Here is an 11,803-nt window from a genome sequence, read left to right as displayed (position 1 = left end):
CTTTCAGCTGTTTGGATTTCTTCTTTCAAGAAAGTCCTGTTCATATGTTCTGCCCTTTGTTTACTTATGTTATTTGTTTTTAGCTATTGAGTTGTTTATGCTCCTTATCTATGTTGGATATTAGTCCCTTATTGGATAAGTGGTTTTCAAATACTTCCTGTTAATCTGCAGCACTCTCTGTGGGCAGTCAATCTTCATGCAGAGGCATCTTGCCTCCCTGGAATTTCTTTTGTCTGTGTTATGTATAATAGTGTCTTCTTGCCTGGAACTTTTTCTGCCTTTTTCACCTTTGAATTCCATCCAAACAATCTTCATTGAGATCAAGTACTGCAGTAATTTCTTGTGCATTTTATCCTACAGTTTTAGTTCTTGTGTTTAAGGATTTTACCCTTGTGGAATCAATTTTTATATGAAGTGTGAGATAATTTCTAGCTTCATCCTTTTGTGCATGAATACCCAGTTTTCCCAGTACTGTTTATTGAAGTAATGACCCTTTGTCCTTTACTCACCACATGTTCTTGGCATCATTGTTGAAAATCTGTTGATAGGAATCATTGGGGAAAAGTTGGTATAGACATTTTGAATAATTGCATGGAGATCCCTCAAAGAAAAAGAGTGGAACTGCCATGAATTCCAACAACCTTATCTGGGTGGTGTAACTGCTAAGAATATATATGTATGTGTGTGCATGTGTATGTGTGTGTGTGTGTGTGTGTGTGTGTGTGTGTGAGTGTGTCAAAGAGATATCTATACTCTTATATTCACTCAGCATCATCCACATATCCATGCCATCAATGGATGAATGAATAGAAAATATGGACTATATATTCACATGCATATATACAATACATATATAGAATACATATAGAATACAATAATACAATACTTTTTTTAAAAAGGAAATTCTGTTATCTGTGACAACACCATATAGAATTGGAAGACATTGAGTTAAATGAAATAAGCCAAATGTACAAATAGAAGATCCACATGATCTTATTTATAGCAAAGGGTAAGAAAGTGATGACTGGAATTGGCATGGGAAGGAAGAGTGGGAAAGGAAGCATACTGACAAAAGGCAGACCTGAGAACTGCTTTAGTGACCCACTAAAAGGTGACTGCAGTTCATAGTAATAAGTTCTGTGTCTCAAAATTGCTCGAGTACATCCTTTGATGCTCTCACTGAAAACAAAAATAAATTAGTGATTTCATGAATAGGTTAATGAAAGTAATTGTCTTTGTGTAAGATCAAATCATCACACCCGTGAAGAATAATAAGAAAAAACATAACAATACCAGTAAGGAAAGTCAACTGAGTACTTCCTTCATTACAATGTAATAAAATAGAGTTGAATGCTATTGTCCTAGTAAGCCACATAGACATCTCCAACCAGCACAGATTGTAGTCGCCATCTCATTGTATACACACTGAGATTCCGAGTGGCCACACAGCTTACACAGCCCCTAATGGAGGAACTGGGCTTGAGAGTCAGTCCTGGGAGGCTCTTAGGCTATACATATTCTTCACAGTGTCACACGATGCTTTCTCCTCCACAAATGGGAGCATATATATCTCATTTTTCTTGTGGATCATATATGTCACAATCCAGAAGAATTTTCCCAAGATGAAATGATCAAACCACGAGGATGCTCATTTCCTCTTGAGTCGCCTCCTTGTTCCTGTGAGTTTGCTGCAATTCCTGGTGAGGAAGGTCTCCAGGGAGAGAGGGTGACAGGCTTTGCCAGGAGGACTGCCCCCCACCCCGCCCCCGGCAGCTCCAGTTCACATGTACCAGTTATCTCGGGTTTGAAAGACTTGGCTTTATATATCTTCATATATTTGAATATGAATATATTGCATATCATGCCCCTGTGTCTGGGGCACCGACTCTTCTTGAGCCTCTAGGCTTTGCTCCTTTTCTGATGTATCTAAATACGAGGGTATGTAGAGGAAGCCAAGCACATAGCATAACTCAGGGGTGGCAATGCAGCAGCCCACCACATCTGCTGGTGAGCTGCATTCCTAATGATTTTCTCCAAATAATGCAAACACTATTTTTTTCCAGAGAAAATGAAATATGAGAGTTCCATGTTCCACAGATGATGGGGAGAACTCATAAAATATTTTAATCTTTCCTTGTCAGACTTCAGAAATGCGGACAGCCTTGTCTTCATTTTCTTTATGCCCTGGACTTCTAATTGAGGGAGCTGGCATCAATTATGCATGTGAGTACTGCTGGGGAGGGAGCAGGGATAAATATTTGGGGGTGTCGTTAGCTAGACATCACTTCATCTTTGTGTCATCGTAATTCCCCATATCGCGAAGCTTTAGATTGGAACATATGGCACCAAGGTAGGTAATGAGAACAACAATTTCCTGAAACAACATTATAACTTTTCCCTCTTTATGGTCACATTTAGTTACAGTACATGCTGCCATTTAGGCACAGAGCTTTAAGAAAGCAAATCTCCAAGAAGAGAGAATTCAGAGCAGAGGCCTAGAATGGCCGAGGGCCTAGGGCCAGAGCAACCCTGCAGGTGAGAACTTGGTGGCATGGCCAGTTGGTTTTGCTTCTGTAATAATCCCATTTTCACAGGGGCCTGGAATAGCAAGATTTCCTGAATTCATGTTACATTGGGTCTCCAAGTTACCTGCTTTTCCTGCCTCCTCAGGAGCCAAGCTGAAGATGGTCATGGTCTGAGACAGACTGAGGTCATGATGCAAGGACCAATAATAATTGCTCAAGTGCATTTGACATGTCTACTTGGGATTGCATGTGGGATAGCCATTCTCTTTCTACTACCCACAGTGAGTCTCAGGCAGAGGCTGTTAATGGAGCAGTTGAGCTTAACAAACATGCCAATTCACATTAGGCACCTCTGTGGAGGTGAGCAAAGAAAGTCTCCCCCCATGGTGCTAAGACGAATATAGATTTTTATTTTAGTGCAAATCCCAGGCACCATGTAATGTGTTCTTAGAAATAATGCTAGCTATTCTGGAGAGATCAGTTTTGAAAGGAAAATAATAAGGGGGAGGGGGAGCAAGAATTAAGCAAGCAAATGACAAAGTGAAAAAGTACAGCAGAGTAACAAGAAAAGGGAGGAAGGAAAATTCAGCTGCTGTTTTAGGTGTGTGACATACTACCTCAATCTGCACAAGACTTAGAGGCAGGAATAACACAAATGAGCAAATGCAGACAAGCTTGGTGATCAGCCTATATAAAAGCCTAGGGAAGTGAGCAGTCAGATAGTACACTCTGGACGGGGTGGGAAGAGAAACCACACCACCAGTGTGTCATTGCAGACAGGCCTGGACAGGGAGACAGCATTTCAGTGGACAGAGAGAGAAACAGACAGATAAGCCACTGTAGGGAGCAGCCTGAGTGAAGCCTAGAAAGAGCAAAACGCCTCAGGTGCCTGGGGAGCAGTACTCAGCACCTGTGCAGACTTCTGGAAACGAGTGGTTTGAAGCTGAGGTTTCTCAGGATTATCTCAGGAAAAAATACCAGCACCAGGAACATACAGAGAACTGTACATAGTATGTAGTTATTGTGAGTGGGGCATTTGATCTGAGGAGAAGCTTAACACTCAGCTTCTCATTTTAGATAGAGTTCTTAGAGATGACAGTGGGTAGTTCAATGCTATGGAAAGGCTCAGGAGATAACATGCTCAATGTGCACACCCAATCCATATGCTTGGAATCGCACAATAAATGCTAACTGCCAGTCACTATAATCTGAAAGTGTTATAGTTAAATAAAGCCCATTTCCCCTTCCCTGATAAATTACAAGTCACACAAAGACAGAAAATAGATTCATCTTTTTAAATAATAGTCTCTGCTCAATGCTCCTACAATACTGGCACTTGGTAGAGATGGGATCAGTACTTGTAGAGGTAAGTAAATAAGAAATGGAACATGTGGAAGCTGGAGAAATGGATCAGTGCTTAAGAGCAATTGCATAGGACCTAGGTTCAGTTCCAAGTACCCACATAGTGGCTCATACTGGTCTGTGTGAGAAACAAATGAAATGGAGTTTGTGTGTCATAAAAATGTTTTTAAAAATATTTTTATCCTGCAGCCAGCCAGAGATATATCCACTAAGAAAAAAAGCAGAAGTTACTTTCCAATGAATACATGCAGGAAATTCATCATCATAGCAGGAAACTCAGTGTCCAGTGCCCTGTGCAGAGGCAGAAGCCAAAGGAGCCAACACAAAACAGTGTGAGGTATTACTGTTCCTGGGAAGTGGTGAGTGTGGCCAAACCGACCATGGTATTCTCTTTTTTTCTAGAAGTGCTCAGTTTGAAATCAAACAATGAACAAACAGCCTGAAGATAACTTACTCTCCGTGTAGGGTGGACAACAAAAGGCAAAATAGTGGGAGAGAGTTCCACCCTTTAAGGCTGGCTTTTTCTGGGCAGCTGCGGGCACTCTGCTGCTTCTTATTCTACATGTGCTGGCCAGTAATCCCAGCCCTCCACAGTTCAGTTCCCCCCAACAGCACATGCCCAAATCTGCAGAAAGCAAAGCTTCTCAGGCTACACCGGATCCCAGGTCCAACTTAGGAGCTCCAGGCCTCCCTCCCTCTGCCCTCCCACCTCCTCCCAGGCCTCCCTCCCTCTTCCCTCCCACCTCCTCCTTGGTGAATGGACTACAGAGACTTCTTACTCACAGTCCATTGTTTGAAAGTTTGTGTCATACACATATTGATCCTTCCTCTTGCTCCCAAACAGAATCTAGATGTTGAAGCACTCCTTTAATCAAAAGTAAATTATGTACAGGCCATGTAGGTCAGTTCAGCCAGCCTCGAACAAAAGGCAATCCATCACTTATTCCTAAATGTCAGTGGAATCTGGGGGTCGATACAGGCACCAATGTGGATTATGTTTATTATTTTTCTGTAAATATCAATGCTGAGAAATTGTTGGCGGGAGCATGCAGGTGCCCTGGGAAATCAGATTATCACCTGGGGTTGTGGTTGGGTGGCAGAATCAGAAAATAATTGGGGTGCATTGTAGGATGGTGGAATCCAAAATTAACCTAGGTATATGGTGGGATAGTGGAATCTGATCCAAAACAGGACACATGGTAAATGGTCAAGGCTGTCTGTCGTAGTTACTGTCCTTTTGCTGTGGGGAAACACCATGACCAAGGTAATTTATAAAGGAAGGTATTTAATTGGGGGCTTGCTTACAATTTAGGAAGGTGAGTGCATAATCATTGCAGAAAACAGGGAAGCAGACAGACAGACATGGTATTGTAGAAGTAGCTGAGAGCTCACACATAAACCTAAAGTTGCAGGCACAAAGTGAGAGAGAGAGAGAGAGAGAGAGAGAGAGAGAGAGAGAGAGAGAGAGAGAGAGAGAGAGATAGATTAGGCCTGGCACAGGATTTTGAAATCTCAAAGTTGACCCCCAATAAAACACTTCCTCCAACAAGATCACACCTACTCCAACAATACCTCACCTCCTAAGTAGTTCTACTGACTGGATCAAGCATATATGAGCCCATGAGGACCACTTTCTTTCAAACCACCATACTGTCCTTGAGAAATCCAGTAAGCATTTGAATACACAATACAAGAAGCATTAGGGGTTGAGGGCAGAAAGGGCAACTGTAAGGCCCAAGTCACATGGGTAGATATCCAAGTTATATGGGTAGATGACCATGGTGTATGGGTATAGGCCTCTTTGTGGTAGAAAGATCACAAGTTTCAGATCTGACACTCCAAGGGCTTAAGACATATCAATTATCTTTTCTTTCTGAGATCTGGTATCTTGTTTTATGAAGTGAAGTTAATCAAAGCAGCTGTGTTAGTCGGGATAGGCTAGTTTGGCTGCAATAATAAATAACCCCTGGAATCTCTGAGGCTTAAAGAAAGATGTTACCTTTTGTAGTTGTTTAGGTTGAGTTGGTTTTGTTTGTGTTTTGGGAGGGTTTAGTTGTGAAAAAAATCACTATGTAGCTCACTTTAGATCTCAAACTTGTGATACTCTTGCCTCAACTGGGATTACAGAGGTGAACACATGCCTAGCTAAAATAGACTTCATTTCCTCTCATACTGCTTGTCCGTCCTGGATCAAGGAATGGGGTGTTCTCTCTGTCAGGTGCTTGCCTTTCCTCTCAAACAGGTGATTCTTTACTCAAGCTGTTCAGACAGTATTGAGGAGGAGGAGACTGTTCATAGTTACCAAGCATCACTCCTAATTCTCACAGAGCCCCAGGTTTTGATGTGAATTAAAAAGAGCATAGTGACAGGGACATGGCAGGAAGTCATTCAAAATCTGCTGGCATTTTCTCAGCCCTTTGCCATTAGGCTCTGAAGGCTGGATCTGATCTGAGAGGAGATATGGTGCCACTTTAGGTCAGATGAAGGAGGGTGAGTGGGCTTTTAAGATTAATGTCAAATGTGAAGAGTTGAAGTGATAACACCCTCCTGGAGGTGGTGAGAATATTTCCATCAAGTGGCTATAAGAACAATTTGTGTCTACAGACTTACATGAGATCTTGCAGTTCTGGATAAAAGAGGAAATCTGCTGGGAGAGAAGCAGGTGAATCCCATCTACCTACCATTAAAAAAATCCGGGTAAAGCTGTGGCAACCTCTCAGCTGCGTATCCAGAGTGAGTGGTATTGCTGCTGCCTCCTTCCCTTGGTGTCTCTTCTCTTTGCACCTTCATTTACATGGGCAAATTTGTGGGTTTTCTGTTCTGGATAGGGTAACATGAGACCCCATACCTAGGGCCATTATTCACATTTATCAGAAAACTTGCCCTCTCATTTATAAAATGGAAGCATTCAAATTCATCATGTATAAGGTCTTCTTCCAAACCAAGCTTCCAGTTTTCTGAAGAACTCCAGCCATGAACAACAGTTACTCTCCAGTGTACAAGATAACTCTAATCAGAAGATCTTAGAATCTTGAATTCCATCTGTGCATTCTTGTGTTTCATGGGATTAATTCTACAAAGTGCTAGAATGGAAGGGGGAATAAAAATAGAATGGATGTAAATTATGGGAGTTATTTTAATGTATTTGAAATAATTAAAATAGTGAGCCCAACCTGGACTTTGTATTTTGAGGTCTAGAAAATCCTCTAAGGCCCCTCAGAGGGTTCTCCCCCATCTTGGTGAGTGGAGGCTAAGGGAAAGGTACAAGTTTGCTTGGAAGCAATGATGAACAGTAGCACCTAGCTCCATATCATGGGCAGGGTCCTCATCACTGAGAAGACTGGATGACCTAAACATGTGCTCCATGAAAGTCTGTAGAACAAACACAAGCCCTTCAGAGGGAAAATGATCCCACACTAGACTCCATTCATAGCCACTTCTAATTTACTCTTGTCAGTCAAAGTTCTCTCCCTTATGTGTGTCTCCATATTCCTCTCTCCTCTATCAGTCAACATGGATGAAACTAGAGCATATATAATCTTAGTACAGGAACTTCCTGGGGTTGTGATAACTGCTTTCCCCACCTAGTATCCAGACTTGAAGGCCAACTCCTGAGAGGGAACTTCTCCATAGATATGCAAGAAGGTTTGTCCTTCTCAACTCTGTGGGTTTGACCCAGGCACTGGGAAGACTTTTTCCTGCCCTCTTTTGTTAATAAAAATAATAATTTATAAAAGGTCACAAAAAGTGTATATTCCCACTTGTGAGTTCTCAAAAGAAATTGAACAAGGCTTCCAAAGTGTCTAGCTTTAGAGAAGTTTTAGAACCAGGCACTGCTCATCACAGTTCAGAGAACATGATAAGTTTTGTCTGTTTTCTTAGCTTCAATTCTCTTACTTCTGACTTGGATGAAAATGATAATAACCCTTTCCAGGAGATCTTTAGCACAAAGCCCATGGTCAGAACCACTCTTATTAAACAAATCTTTATCCAGGGCTGCCTGTATTGACATTCCACACATGGTTTTCAGTTTCTGAAAAAAATTAACAAAGCAGACAAAAATAATCTGGTCTTGTTCCACTTCTCCCTTGATAATTAAGAAATATTACCCACTATTATTATTGTTATTAAAAAGAATACTAGATAGGACAGGAAAAATGACTAGGCAACTAAGAATTCTTGCTGCTCTTGCAGAGAATCTGAGTTCAATTCCCAAAACCCACATTTGGCAGTTCACAAGTGCCTGTAAATTTCAGCTACAGGGAGATCCAATGATTCTCCTCCATGGGCACCTGTATTGTGTATAGACACCCCAATACACATATTCACATAATTAGAAATAAAAATAAATCTTAGAAATATAAGATGCTAAACACGAGTGTTCCAGGAGCTTTATCTAGACCAGTTTTGCATTAATTGATGTTGGAAAAGTGGCAATTATGTTTGCTGAGTGACAGCAGAGTACAGAACCATAAGTTAGAGAGGGAAAGAGGGTCGAACAAACAGAAAACTTTGCCTCCATCTTGAAATTCTAACAGACCAAGGGCAAAGGCTGTCTCGGAAGAAAGACCCTTAGATGTAAGACGCATGTATCTGTTAGGCACAGCACCCCCTCCTTGCTGTTCTAGTAGTTCTCTGTAGTAACAGATGGACTTTTGTCACAGCTGTTGTCTGTGTGAAGGATGCCACTGAAAGATTCTTCTGAGGGTTCAGGAGGTATGACTGAAGCTTTACATGCTCCTTAAGATCAGTGGAATTGAATAAATAAAGGATTAATATTCTTTAGACTGACCGGAGGGTCCTTGTCAAAGGCCCTCCCAAGGAGATATCAGGTAGTGTTTGTGCTATGTATCTGATGACCCCAAGTACCTCTGTAATGCAGATCCTATGGGCATAGAGGACATGACCACCCAAGATGCCACAGGTAATGTGGGGATCGCCCTTCTAGAGACTTCCTCCCAGACCCAGGGTAGCTCTTTGCATGGTCTCCTGGTCAGCTTTTGTCTGAATGGAATTTCTCAAAAGTAAAGTCTGTTGGAGCACTGCATGTTCTAAGAGGACTATTTCCTACTACAGAGGGCACCAAGGAGAGGCTAAGAGAGCTTTCAGGGCATTAGACACCTGCCCTGTTGTGGAATAAATGGTGGCAGGCATTTTTTCCTCACACTGCTCTCCTTTTGAGGGGATCAGATAAAGCAGTTGCTTTGCCTTTCCCAGGTGCCTCCTGGGGTCCCACTGCATCTCTGGGCCCTGCAACGGAGTGAAGAAAATGTGAAGTACTGAGACAAACAAGAAAGGGTGATGTGCCTCGTTTATGTGTATTTCTTCAACTCCAAATCCCTTCTGATCCTCGCACAGGACTCTGTCGCCTTAGAGGAGACAGTACTCCAGGTTTCTTCCACATTGACTCCATGACCTTTGAGGTGCTTCCTCTGGGAGGATCCAGATGTGCTGCTGGCATCGAGAGAAGTTTTTCAAGGGATGTGCCATCTAGTGGCCCCTATAGTGAACTGCAGCCTGCCTCTCAGCCTGCCCGTTGCTAAGGGCCGCAGCTGCAGCACTTCATCTCCCTGTCTTGAGGCAGAGAATTATGGGATGTTTACACAGAGAGCGACCTCCAGAGATTTCCTGTCAAGACATCTGCCTCCAACCAGCACGAACAATATGTCTTATGCTTATAGTGTTGTATAAAACAGTTACAAATAGTACCACGGTTTAATTCTCACACCAGCCCCATGCATTTTGATGTAATCATTATTTCCATTTTAAAGATGAGGCAATGATCACTCATAATTTAAGTTTCTTGGACAAAAATCACAATATCTTCCTTTCAAGTCACTGTTTGCCGACCTCAGGAAAATATGTGGGCATTTAGAAATCTGAAAGAGCCTGAGCTGCCCCATGTCACATCCGAGTTTTTGCTGGAAAAGCAAGCCAGTGTTTGGAGCTGATTTTACATAAGTAGTTTTGAGGTGTGGGTGAATTTATTCTACTTACAAGCTGATCTTTAAATTTCTCTGTCAGTGGGACAGAGGGTTTTGGGGAAGGGGTGAGGAAGAATTGGCATGGGCCGACTATGGGGAGGAGGGGCCATAACCAGCAGCTGGGCTGGTGGGGCACCTGGGAATACAGGAGAGGAGAGAGTATCAGAAGAGGTCTTGTAAGAGGAAATTAAGCCGGATATAACCCCGATGTGAAATCACTGGGCACATCTAAAGTCCTTGCTTTAAATATTCAGCAGTCTTCAGGGAGAAAACGAATTAGCCAATGGGGTCATCTGACAGCAGAATGAAAAGAGTGTTTGAAAGTAGAAAAAAAAATCTACCATTCACTTACTCAGCAACTCCATTAGAGGCTCTGGTTTCTCAGAGGAGACTGAAACCACTAGTGTGTCTGCACCCTCTGACCCACTCTTGTGTGCTTATGTTTAAGCATGTTTGTGTGTGTGCAAGTACATGGGAGGGAGTGCATGTGCAAGTGTGTATGCACGTGTGGAGGCCGAGGCCAGCACCGGGTAACCTCCTCAGTGGCTGTCCACTCTGTGTTTTGAGACAAGGTCTTTCACAGAATCTGGAGCTTGTTGATTTGGCTAGCCTGGATGGATGGCAAGTACCAGGGATGCTCCTGTCTTTGCCTACCCAGCCCTAGGATTACCGGCCTGCACACCCATGACCAGGTCTCCATGTTTTTTCAGCAACCACTTTACTGACTAAGCCATCCCCTAGCCCTCCTACCTACCCTTGTTCTGACCCAACCCACCCACCACCCACTTTCATTCCATCCTCTCAGGTGCACACTGGAGGACAGAGTCCTTGGTAACCTGTGCCACCCCAGGGTAATCTCAGGCAGAGATGCAATCCTGTCTGCTTTGGTGTTAGAAAGGGAGGCATTGTTAAGGAAGGCCTTGACTTACTGGCTGAAATGCCAAGCTGGGGACTTTTTTTTTTCAGATTGTTGCTTGTTAAATTAAAGAAAAATACATTTTAATAAAGGAAAGAGCTATGTCCATGTTTTGGGGGCTGGAAAGGAAGGTGACTTGGATGAAGACAGACAAGGATGGGAGTCTCTCCTCATAGGCACAGCCTCTCTCCTGAGTTCTCTGAAATCATATTCAGAGCTCTTATACCTGGAGGTTGGAAGCAGGAGGCTGCCTGTGGCGTCAGATGTAATCTCTGTGATGCTGCTTTCTTTTCTCTGATTATCTCCCAAGAACCAGGAAGTCTCGGAGAAAGACAGGATCAGACTGCTCCCAGTGTGCCCACTGCACTGAGGGTGAGCTGAACTGGTGTCCTCAAGCTCACATGTCCCCTCAAGCTCATCCCTGTACCTCAGCCTGCTCATCACCCCAGGAGGACAGTGGAGAACCACCTCCAGGTTCATTCCTAACCCAGACCCCTATCTAAAAACTCAAGCAACGTGTTGAGCCCTTTTCTCATGAATGGATTCCAGTCAGTTCCAATTCACAGAGATACTTACTTTTCTTCTCAGAATTTAGGAAGTCTGGTAATCTCCACCGCAGGGAACCAGACTCTAAGCAAGATCTTGAGGGAAATGAAAAGCCAGATTTTCATCTTATCATGCTGGTCTTCTTCCCTGTGGTCTGTAACACTCAAAGGAACCAGAGAGCTCTTCCCCTGCCAATGGTCACACAGCGCTTTGAGGAGATGTATTCAGAGCCAATAAAGATGACAGCGGTGTGTTGGTGCTGGACCTCAGACCCAGAGACTCCACACTCATGTGTGCTAGTATTGACTTGCCTTAGCAGCAAGAACACCTCCAAGAGCACCGGCATTAAGATCTCGTGTTCATTCACAAACCTTGTTAAAGGGTTTGTTATAAACCAGACATTCTGGGTAAATATTTCTGCACTTGAGGGACTTCTGTGATAGTTCCCAAAGACTGTCTCCTCAATGCAT

The 11,803-nt window shown here is 43.0% G+C and overlaps 1 long non-coding RNA gene across 1 annotated transcript; it reads left to right on the top strand.

Moving 5' to 3' along the window:
• The first annotated feature begins 2,090 nt into the window (after positions 1 to 2,090).
• On the top strand, positions 2,091 to 9,612 carry LOC131925306 (uncharacterized). Its single transcript, XR_009383213.1, has 3 exons — positions 2,091 to 2,223; positions 4,077 to 4,246; positions 9,105 to 9,612. It is a non-coding gene; the product is annotated as an uncharacterized LOC131925306 (long non-coding RNA).
• The last annotated feature ends 2,191 nt before the right edge of the window (positions 9,613 to 11,803 follow it).

Source organism: Peromyscus eremicus, chromosome 15 (genome assembly GCF_949786415.1).
Source record: "Peromyscus eremicus chromosome 15, PerEre_H2_v1, whole genome shotgun sequence".
Taxonomy (NCBI): domain Eukaryota; kingdom Metazoa; phylum Chordata; class Mammalia; order Rodentia; family Cricetidae; genus Peromyscus; species Peromyscus eremicus.
The sequence above is the reverse complement of the archived record's forward strand: the minus strand, read 5'-3'. Positions and strand labels throughout refer to the sequence as shown.